Below are 11,805 nucleotides of genomic sequence, written 5' to 3' on the forward strand. Positions count from 1 at the left end.
TTTCTTGTTGAACTCACTAGCTGTACCAAAGGGACCTCGGATCGCCTGACAGCTGAGAGGCCCACTGCAATGGGCATAGGTAGCTAGCAGACCCAGGAACCAGAAAACCCAAGACCAGGCTGCAACCCAAAGGTCTCAGACTAAACTGAGGGAGAGGCAGGGGCTTTAAGGGACAAACGACCGTGTGCGTACACACATGCGCACGCACCACACACACACACACACAGGGACTTTTCCAAAGCATGATGGCCAAAAGTAAGTATCACCAGAAGGACAAGGGATGAAGATGGTGCTGCTGTGAGCTCAGCAGTTTGGGAGGTTAAGTGGAGAAAAGAAAAAACTGTGATGGAAACAAAGCAAAACACAAAGAGACGGAAAAGAGGGGGAAAAGAAACAGAACTTGGACAGTTTCAGGAATCAGAACATAATGAGTTAAAAACAGAAAAATGGAGTCTCTCTTGCCTTATCGCCTCCACAAAGGACATTCTAAAAGTCACACCTGACACACACAGCTGTGTTCGTTTTCTAAGTGCACCAGCCCCGTATTTTTGTATCACCTAGTCACTTTCCTCCACTGAGACGCAATGCCCAATGCCCAAACTTAAAGGAGAGGTTGATCTTGGCTCTCATCCCCATCCACAGTTAGCTAGCTCCAAAGAGCAGCACAGCAGAGAGCACGACAGAGGAGCAGCTGCTCACGTGGTGACCAGGAAGCTGAGAGAGAAGGGAGGAGCAGGGAGGGAGATCACCTTTCCAGGTCGCAGACCACGGCCCTGTTCTTCCCACGAGGCGCCACGTCCCGGCATCAAGTCCTCTGTAAGCCCAGGCCCAGCTCCAAGCACACTCTGAGGGACATCGAGATAGAAAGTGAACACCACTCCTCTGCTGAGGCTAAAGAAGGGGCAGCTGTGCTCCCCACATCAGCAGGGGCCAACAGCAGCCTCTCCCACAGGATGAGCAGCGCCAGGCCAGGGGCGCACACGTAGCACAGCTGGCGCATCTCAGGGGGCAGCAGAAGCCGCCAGCAGCCCACTCAGTCAGGCGCGAGGGACTCGCACAGGCTCATGGAGACTCAGCTCTCCTCTCTGGCAGTTGCCCCCCCACCCCCGGCGTGCTCCTGCGGAACAGAGTCCCCTACCTGACCTGCTGGGCAGAGGTGAGACTGAAGGAAAGGGCTGGAGGAGCCGCCAGTACCTCTAACAGCCACTGCTCCATCATGGCGTTTACCTCAGAAATCCCGGCCCCTGCGTCAGCCCTATGCCTCTCCCGCTTCCAGTCTCTGCCGGAAGCCGCCTTCTTAGGGCTGCAAGGCGAGCTCCTGTGCAGGGCGCATGCTTGAGGCCCTGATGCCCGCTGGGGGACGGGCAGTGACCTTCCCCTGGGTTTTAAACTGCTGCCTGTCTGAACATGTTAACAGTTTTAAGAACTTCATTTTTAAATTGTAGTAAAAGTTTCCAACTTAATTTTTTTTTTTAAATGTCATACATAACCTGATATCTGGAATTAGATAGAATAATACTTTAAATATTTAGAGAGGCTGAAGATATTTAGATATTTTTAAGCAAAAAAAATCTTGAAAATATATTTCCAAGTACAACTCCTCAGAAAGCTTGCAAAGAATATGTTTTAAAAATTGAGCAGATGAACCTGGAAAGCTGATGACAAAGGGCCTGGGAAAGGAACACACAGCCCAGGACTTGGACAGAGCAATGCTTTGGGGGAAGGAACCCCGTGGTAAGCACTGCAGACCACGGTCAGCGGATGTTACCTCCTTACAGCAGGGAGAAGCCTCTTCGGCTGCCTACAAAGATGAGTGAGGGAGCCCCTGGCGAACCTTAAGCCATGAGAAGGGTTTTAGAAAGCTAGTTTGTGGTAAACTGGTACGGCCACCGTGGAATCAGTATAGACATTCTTCAAAACACTAAAACCAGAAATTCCATTCAACCCGGCTATTCGCTCTGTAGGTATCTCTCTGAAAGGGTGAAAATTATCCTATTACAGTGATCCATACACACCCATGTTCACAGCAGCACAATTCATAATAGTTAAATCTTGGAAGCAGCCTATAAAGAAAATGTGGTGTATATATACACAGTGGAGTACTGGTCTGCTATAAAGGATAAACTTGAGTATGTTGTGGGAAAATGGATGTACCCTGAGAACACAATTTTAAGTGAAATAAAACCAGAGACACAAGCTTAAATATTGCATGGACTCTCTTATATGAGGAACCAAAAATATAAAATAGGTAACAGCAAGCAGGGAGATGGATCTTTTGCAAAGAGAAGGGACCAAAGGTGGGGGGGGGGAGGGGGATGTAAAAAGAACTAAGATACATTATGTACATATGCCATTTTCCCACAACGAATGTGATCATTATATCCTGTGAACACGTGCCAACAAAAATAAAATAAAATAATAATAATAAAAAAAAAAACAGAAAGTTGTTTGGTGCCATTCCTGGTCCTACCTGCTCCAAACCCCACTTGGTCCACCCCAGCTCCGCTCTGTCTTAGGAGAGAAGCAGCCCTTTCACGTGGACTCCCCAGCCGCTGCGAGCAGAACCGACACAGCTTGGGAAGGAAAGCAGATCATCCCGTTTCCTCAGCCTTATCATTGTGGCCTTTTCTAGCTCCAGCTTTCCTAAACACAGGCTCTGGCTTCAGCGCTGGGCAGCAGTAGCACCACCTTTTCTTCTGGCCTAGAGAACAAAGCAAGGAGCCTGGTCTGCTGTTGCTAAATATTTTAGTGACTTTGCCCCCTCATTGTAGCTCCCCAGCATCTTCCTGGATTCCAGTTCCTCGCATTAAGTTCTCTTAGTTAATTCTTAGTGCGGGTTTGTTTTGCTTTGCTTTGCTTTGCTTTGCTTTTTGTTTTGTTTTGTTTTGTTTTGTTTTGTTTTGGAGACATCATCATGCCCAACTTGAAGTGGTTTCTTTTTCTTCCAATGAGAGCTGATATATGGATGAGTTATAAAGAAGTCTCTAGAGATCTAAGACTAAGAGTAAAGCAAAATGATTAACAGCAGGGAACAAAGTTTGGGTAAAAAAGAGAAAATACTCATTTCATTATGTAGCTGAGCTTTTATGCTTTATTTAAGTGATCAAAATAATGCAAGCAGTACCGATCTAATGGTGAGGAAAATCATATTTTGTGACCCAAACCCTACAACATGATAGAGCAGGTCACAGGACTTTCTACAGAGTAGAAAAAATACTCCTCTTTATTTATAATGCTAAGGATGAGTTGTGCTTTGTTATTATAGAAAAAGAATGTGATAGGGGAGTAAAGAAAAGCCATTTCCTTCTGACAGAAGGGTGGAGAGAAGAAAGGAAGCATGACACCAGGATCCTGCTACAATTCTCAAGTCTTCTTTCCAGAGAATGTGGTCCTTGGAGAATGCCAGGTACAGAAACCTCCTCCCTGCAGAGGGTGAGGGACACTGCGCAGGCCCCTGTCCTGCGGGGCACTTGTCACAGGCTGCAGTGAGGTAAAGATGGGATTGTAGAAGCTGCAGTTAGAAGGGCAGAGCTCTGGCTGAGGTTTGCATGTGCAGACCGTTGTGGGGCAGATACAGCTGGCATGGGGTGAAAGGAGGGCACCAGGTCACCACTGAGAAGAAGACCAAGAGGTAACAAGGTCACCAGAAAGAGGGACACAGCCTGGGACAGAGACCAGCTGCAGCACCCTGCACTCCAGGCTAAAGCCGTGTCCTCTAAACTCTCGCTCCAGGCTAACGTAGTGGAGAATTCCTTGAATTCTCTTAGTAACCCAACTGTAACTCCACTGTCTCATCCAACAGTGCAGGAGGCTCCTCCATCCACCTCCCCACAAAACATGAGTGTGAGAGGAGCCCTGGGGAAGCAGAACCCAGACACAGCCCAAGTAAAGCAAAGGAAGCTGAGTTAGCTAAAGAGAAAATCTAAATTCTTGATTTGTACTGCTTCGCCCTGAGTAAGGCTCAAGCTGGGTCTCAGCTATTTTCCAACAGCCTGGGGGAGAGTTGGCAGCTGCTTTTCCTTTGCACACTTGAATTATAGTAGAGTCCATTTACAGCCTCACAATACAGAAGTGGAGTTCCTGAAGGAGGGATTTCTGATCCACGAGAAGACTGAAGCACTGACTACAGCTTAGAGTTTCCGCCAAGGTTAAATAAAGAATAGAACGGCAGCTTCAAACGCACTTGGCCCCGTTAGGAGTATGAGCACTGCAGTCCACCGAAAGCTCCTCGCTGCAGGACTCTCCAAGGTCTGCTCCACAGCTCCGACTTCTAGGTGGTGTCCCTCTTCATTCCACTCGTGCCGTGTCGATGATTATTACAGAGCTGTGGTTGGTGTGAAGGGTCCTCACAGTCAGAGGCAGCGAGAGGGGAAGGAGAAGGAGTATGAAGAGCCTCCGCACACATCATGTCCATGTACCAGCTCCCGCAACGAATGTGACTATTATGCACCACAAACATGGACTAACGAACATCTTAATAATAACTTTTAAAAAACATACAAATTAAACAGTTTTGTTTTGTTTTTTTCTGATACCGGGAATCGAACTCACAACCTTGCACTTGCCAGGCAGGTACTGTAAAAACATACAAGTTATTCTATATCAGATAACCTATGAAAACAAATCAAAGGGGAGCTAGGCATGGTGGTGCATGCTTGTAATCCCAGCACTTGGGAGGCCGAGGCAGGAGAATAACTGTGCGTTCAAGGCCAGCCTGAAGTAAGAGCAAGACCTTGCCTGAAAACAAGACAAACAAAAATCAAAGAGGAGCCCAAACTCCCTCAAAGACTGAATCGATGACACCAACAGAGTGAATGTGGGAAGGAGGAAACCCCAGGCCACCATCCGCTTGAAGAGCTCCGCTCAGCCTAGTGCAGCTCCCTGGTCTAAGGCTTATTCAAGTGGAGAATTTACCAGCTCAGGAGGGAATGTTGCTAACAAGGATGCCCCCTCACATCGCCCACAGCTGCGTGATCTGGATGGTCAGCAGGGAAAGGTAGTTCTGAGGTGTGCAGGGCTGCAGGACAGAGGCATCACTCCCACGCATCACCTGACTTCCAACATGTCAGACACCTAGTTATGCCAACATTGCTTTTCTGTGTTTTAAACAATCAGATTTCCACTCCTTGTAGGCCTTCCACAAAACTGTGTGGTCCTGGTGCAATATTTTGTAGTTTATAACTTTAGACAGATTGGGTCCTGTCATCTCCCCCAGGCTCCATGGACAGACAGTGCAGATGAGTTTCCAAGGTTCTGAGCAGTATGGTGATTTCTGGGGGGTCACATTACTGAACCACGAGCAGCTAGACTCAGAGCCAAATCCTGTCTCCAAATCCCTTTCCACTCAAATTTCTTCCTGGGTTGATCTGATCTGCAACAGAGAAACGCTCTCTAAACTTCTCTGCCCCAGCAAATCACTCCCACTTTTTATCACCAGAGAATCGCTGTCAGAAACCCTTAGCCTGGTGACCTTCATTGCCGGCTTAAATTTTACTCTGTTCCAAATGGCACAGATCTTCTCTGGCCCACATGCCTGAGGGTCTGAAATCCTCTCCTGTGCTGGAGAGGCCTCTTCCACCCACTGTATTTGGGGGCCCCACTCTCATCACCTAGAAGAGTGCATCATAAAGAGAACAGTGGGCCTGACTGAAGCGGGCCGATGCGGCATGGGACAGTCAGGTCTTAGTGTCAGGACCCACAGAGGGAAACACTGCCGTCCTGTGAGGATATACAAACAGGGGCTCCACTTAAACAGCATAATACAGGGGATAGCTCTGCTTTCCTGAGGGGGAAAGAGAAGAGGTGTAATCTGTGTAAATAGCACACTGGGTGTGTATCCACCAGGGGTGGGCAGATTTCCCGAGTGTCTGAAATCTAACCCTTCCCAGCACAGAGCCCAGGCTAAACTAGCAATGATAACCCACAGGGGAAAATAATGTACTTTAGGAAATAGATTATTTATCATTATTATACATATGGAAGAGAGCATTTCAAAATAGCTCAATATATTGCTTTAAGAACAATAAGGGATTGTAAGATATGCCACATGAAAATGGTATTTTGTGGGAGTATTCTTAAAGCATTTAGATATTAAATTTGAAAGGCATTTTTTTTTCTTTTGTCTTTTTGAGACAGGGTCTCACTGTGCAGTTCAGGCTGATCTTGAGCTCACTTTGTAGCCCAGGCTGGCCTTGAACTCACAACAATCCTCCTGCCTCTGCCTCCCGAGTGCTGGGATTACAGGCATGTGCCACCAGGCCCGGCTTGAAAGGCATTTATATAATGTTAATTTTTACCTTTCAAGGTCTTCTTTAGAAAATGTTGTTTTGGTTGACTTTTACTTCATAATTTAAACATGCATAAAACAAAAAATCAAAATACACTGGGAGTTTCTATTCTCTATATCTATTCTCTCCCCTCTCAAGGCAAGAGATCTTTGCACTGGTCCCAGTGACTATCACTGTGTTCTCTCTTGAATGTCTGCTTATTTTCTATAAAAAATAAAATAAAATAGAATAAAATAACACACATTTTTAAAATGGCCAAATATTTCTTTGTTTTTTCCCAGTATAGGTCAAGAGACACAACATTTAAATATTTAAGTATCTTGGCAAAGGGGATCATAATTTGCAATTCACCCAATGTTTTTACACCATACCTTATATTCTCTTTTTCATGTTTCACTGTTTCCTCTCTCTGATACTCTTTCCATCTCACTTTCCTGCCTTCTTCATTGTTTTCTCATGTGTTTCTCATACCAAAGGAGCTTTCAGGACCTGAGTGCCCCTTTCTGCAGTACCCTTTTTGCTCCTAGTGTGACAGGTGTCTCTACCTGGAATGCTACCCCAGGAACAAGTGGGATGATGCGTGCTTATCTTCCTTGCAGCTGTGTGACCTTGTGTGAGCTTTGCCAAGGGACTGACCTCCTGTGCCTGAGGTTTCTTATCCTTATACTCAGAGTAATTCCACTGTATATCATGGAGCAATTTGTGTGAATTACAGAGACAATTCAAAAATGCTCAGAAGAGTTGATGTGCAGTATGTGAGTATCTTTTTATTAGACTAGGGGCTGCCAACTTGATCCTTTCTGTGGAAGATGTGATTTTAGCTGCCAGTGTTATAGCTCCTCTGTCTTCATTAACACCCAAGGTGAAAATGAAAGCTGCAATTGCTTCTACTCTTTGGGTCCTCTAACCTAAGTGCATACTCCAAAGCCTTCAGCATGAGCATCTAAGAACAAAGCACTGATAGGTAGGTGGAAAAGGGAGACAAAGATGGAGACATTGTGATTTGGAGACAGCCCAACTACTGGTGCCCCAGAACAGGGACATGTAATCCTTGAACTGGAAATTTTTAGCCTGATTGAGTAAGTCTACCTAGAGTAGAAAGTGTGGGAGATGGAAAAGGCCTTCACAGGTTGAAAACTTCACCAGGGACATTCAGAGAAAGGAGGGAAGAGAAACAACCCTCAAGAAATAGGGGTAAATATTCATGCTGTGAACAAACCATTTTTATCTGGAAGTAAAATGGGCCAAAAATTTTCAACCAAAGAGCAAAGATACATAAAGCTGCTCCAAAGTTTGCTTAAACATTCAGGGGCTCATGTGCCAAAAAAAAAAGACCTAACAAAAATGTTACAATGGGAACCAAATATAATTCATGGTTTCCTTGGACAGGTACTGTAGACACTGACAATTGGGAAAGAGTTGAATAAACATCTTAGAAAGGCACACAGTACAGGAAAAATCATTTCCCCTGAGATGTTCTCAACTTGGAACCTAATTCATTCAGTTTTAAGTCTGTTGCAGAGGTTACAGTCAAAAGCCTCTGACTCAGATGCAGAGGAAACAAAAGATCTCCCAGCAGAGATACTTGGGCAGGAGCAGGAGCCTTTCAAAAAAACATCCCATATGGCTTTATCTAGAAACTTACAGATTTTAAAGAAACAAGCAGCCGCAAAAGTAGAAATCTTTGGCACCCCCACTTGCTTCCCAGTTGGAACTCAGCAAAATGATCATAATGAGGAGATTGTTTCTCATTTGCTTTTGAAATTCAGATGCTAAAAAATCTTAAGCAAAGTGTTGTCAATAATGGGGTTCAAAGCCCATTTACAGCAGGAGCTCCACAGAACATTCTGGATACATATCAATTGACACAATATGATATCAGGCATCTAGCACAAACATGCCTGTCTCCTGCTCAATGTCTTCATTTTGATGTAGAGTTTAAAAGTCTTGTTTTAGGGGCTGGGGATTTAGCTCAGTGGCACAGCGCCTGCCTGGCAAGCATGAGGTCATGAGTTCAATTCCTGGTACTGGAAGAAAAAAACAAATAAACAAACAAACAAACAAAAAGTCTTGTTTTAGAGCAGGCTCATAGAAACAGAATGGGTCCCAATCCAAGTCCAGAAATAAATGAGGAGATGCTTTCTGGGACAGGATGCTATGTACGTCATTAGAATCAGCTCCAAGGTCCTGATGAGCTATATTCAGAATAGGCAGAGTTACTAAAAAGGGCATGGGCAACTATTCCAGGGGATGGGACTCCTGTGCAGTCCTTCTTACATATCCTTCAAGGCCCTAAGGAACCCTTTATTCAATTTGTGGCTAGATTACAAGAAGCCATTTACAGACAGATTTCAAACACGCAAACTGTGGATGTTCTAATCCTACAATTGGCATATGCAAATGCTAATTGAGACTGCAAAAAAGTTTTAAATCCTATAAAATCAACAATGATCAGAAGACATATATTTGAGCTTGTCAGGGTATTGGAACTGAATCATATAAGACAACCATGATGATTCAGGTTATGGTTGGTTTTAATAATACAAGAATGGGTAATCTAAAATGTTTTAGCTGTGGAAAAATAGGACATATTAAAAAAAAGTGTAGCATTCTTGCTGGATTTAATGGGACAGTCACTGTGACTGCAACAGGTCAAGGGAACAATGCCTCTGTCACAGAGGGCTTGGGTCCCACACCTGGAACCTGTTCAAGATGCCAAAAATGGAGACAATGGGCCAAACACTGTCATTCTAAAATCCACAAGGTCGAGCCCAGTGTGGTGGTGCATGCCTGCAATCCCAGCACTCGAGGAGCTGAGGCAGGAGGATCGTTGCAAGTTCAAGGTCAGCCTGGGCCACAAAGTAAGCTCAAAGTCAGCCTGAACTGCATAGCAAGACCCTATCTCAAATAGGACAAAAAAATAAAAAGTAAAAAAATAATAAAATCCACCAGGTCAGTGCACCTTTGCCAATAAAACCAGATAAAGGCCTTTTCTCTGACCAGTCAAACAACAGAGGAAGTATAACTTCTGAGTAAGAGTATCAGTCAGCTTTATCCAGTGCAAAAACACGAGCAGATTCTACAACAACCTCAAAGGTGGCTCCCTAGAGAGATATAAATTCCCTCATCTGGGGAACAATACAAAGTACAGGATTAGATCTTCCTGCAGCTTGCAGAGTCACTCTGATTGGGGGTGACAAACCTACCCCAGTTCACACAGGAGTTTGGGGTCTACCACCTGAGGGGACAGTAGGTCTTGTGCTGGGAAAGGCTGATCTAAATTTAAAAGTACTAACTAATGTGCCTAGTGTGACTGATGGTGACTGTTGAGATGAAATACAAGTTTTTGCATGTGCTGTGGATCTCTGGGTTTTTGAACAGGGAGAAAATGTGGCACATTTGATTTTGTTACCCATAGATAAACCTTCGTTTGTTAAATATAGACAGTTCACGAGGGAGCAAGACCCTCAGCGCAAGAGTACAAAAAGAGAAATTTATTTGACACAGGAAGTAACAAAAAACAGGCCAATGTGTTTTATAAAGATCAATGGAAAATGCTTTGAAGGTCTAATAGACACTGGCGCAGATGTGTCTGTACTTGTATCAGAACAGTGGCCCACCACATGGCCGACGCACAAGGCCCTTCCTCTTTAGCAGGACTGGGATCCCCTCAGCAGGTACTACAAAGTGCCTCACCCTTGCCTTATGAGGGGCCAGAGCAGCAAAAGGGCTTCTTTCTACCATACATGGCACCTATTCCAGTCAACTTATGGGGAAGAGATTTGTTACAAAAGTGGAAATTAAAACTGACTAATGAGGGCTGGGGATATAGCTCAATGGCACAGCACCTGCCTGGCAAGTATGAGGTTGTGAGTTCAATTCCCAGTGCTAAATGAAAAAAAAAAAAAAAAAGAGAGACTAATGATTCTGATATTAACTTTAAACAAAAAATTCTGATTCTGAAATTAAACAAGTAGATTTGAATCCTAAAATTAGACAAATGACGATCAACATGGGCTATCACAAGGATAGAGGGCTAGGAAAGAACTTGCAGGGAATCAAAGAGCTTGTAAGGACGACACCCAAGAATGACAGGCGTGGTGTTGGGTATCAACAGGTTTTTTTTTAACCGAGGGCCACTGATGCTTCTCCCTCCAAAACAGCTCTCCTTTGCCATGGAAAGCTGAGGAGCTTGTTTGAGTAGTTCAGTGGCCCCTCAATGGGGAAAAACTCATCCAACTATACAAAAAATAGTTGAAGAACAATTCCAGCTAGGCTATTCAGAAAACTCAGTTAGTCCTTGGGATACTCCTGTCTTTGTTATTCCAAAGAAGTCAGGCAAGTGGATGTTATTGCAAGATTTAAGAGCTGTAAGTGCTTGCTCACTTCCTATGGGGGCATTGCAACCAGGATTGCCAAACCCAGCTGCAGTACCCAGAGACTGGCCCCTCGTTATAACTGACTTGAAAGACTGCTTTTTTAACATCCCTCTTTTTCCCACAGATAGGCCTCATTTTGCTTTTTCTGTACCTAGTTTAATTAAAGAGCCAATGCAGTGGTATTAATAGGTCACATTACCTCAAGGAATGCAAAATAGTCCAAATTTCTGCCAGCTCTTTGTACAGCAGGCCTTACAGAGAGTTAGACAAGCTCTATATTGGCAAGTAGCATTTGCAGATTTTATAGGACAAATTGATGATCATTTTCCCAGTGATCCTATCTTTCAGTTTTTTCTGAAGCACTCATGTATTATTCTAAAAGTTACTAAATTTGAACCTATTTTTGATGCAGTAGTCTATTTTATTGATAGTTCGTCAAAAGGCAAGGCCACTGTTTGGATTAAGGATTATCAACAGGTAATAGAGACTCCAGGACTCTCTGCACAAAGGTCTGAAATTACTGCTCTTTTGTTTGTCATACAACAACTTAACTCTAAACCTATTAACACAATTAGTGATTCAGCCTAGGCAGTCTACCGTCCTCAGAGACTCGAGAGTGCCACCCTGTGGTCGACTTTAGGTTCGCCTTTATTGAATTTGTTTCTCAGGGTACAAAAGGTGATTCATAATTGAACAGCACTCTTCTACATAGATTGCATAAGGTCTCATCCTAGTTGACCTGGATTTCTAACATATGGGAATCAGCAAGCTGATTCATTAGTCGCTTTTACTACTCCACTTGATGCAGCTGGACAATCTCATTCATACCATCATCAAAATAGTAAGGCTTTAACCAAAGAATTTCAATTATCCAGGTCTCAAACAAGACAAATTGTTCTATTCTGCCCCCACTTGTCAAAAAGTTCCTAGGCCTGTGTCACAAGAGGACAATAACCTCAGAGGCTTAAAACATAATGCTATTTGGCAAATGGATACTACACACCTTTCTTCTTTTGGTAAACTACAATATATTCATATATCTGTTAATATGTATTCTCTTTTAATTCACGCAACATGCCACACAGGAGAAAAAGCTGGCCATGTTCAACAACATTGCTTGTCAGCATTTGCTTCTATGG

This window comes from Chinchilla lanigera, unplaced genomic scaffold (genome assembly GCF_000276665.1).
Source record: "Chinchilla lanigera isolate Chin_1 unplaced genomic scaffold, ChiLan1.0 scaffold00035, whole genome shotgun sequence".
In the NCBI taxonomy this organism is placed as follows: Eukaryota; Metazoa; Chordata; class Mammalia; order Rodentia; family Chinchillidae; genus Chinchilla; species Chinchilla lanigera.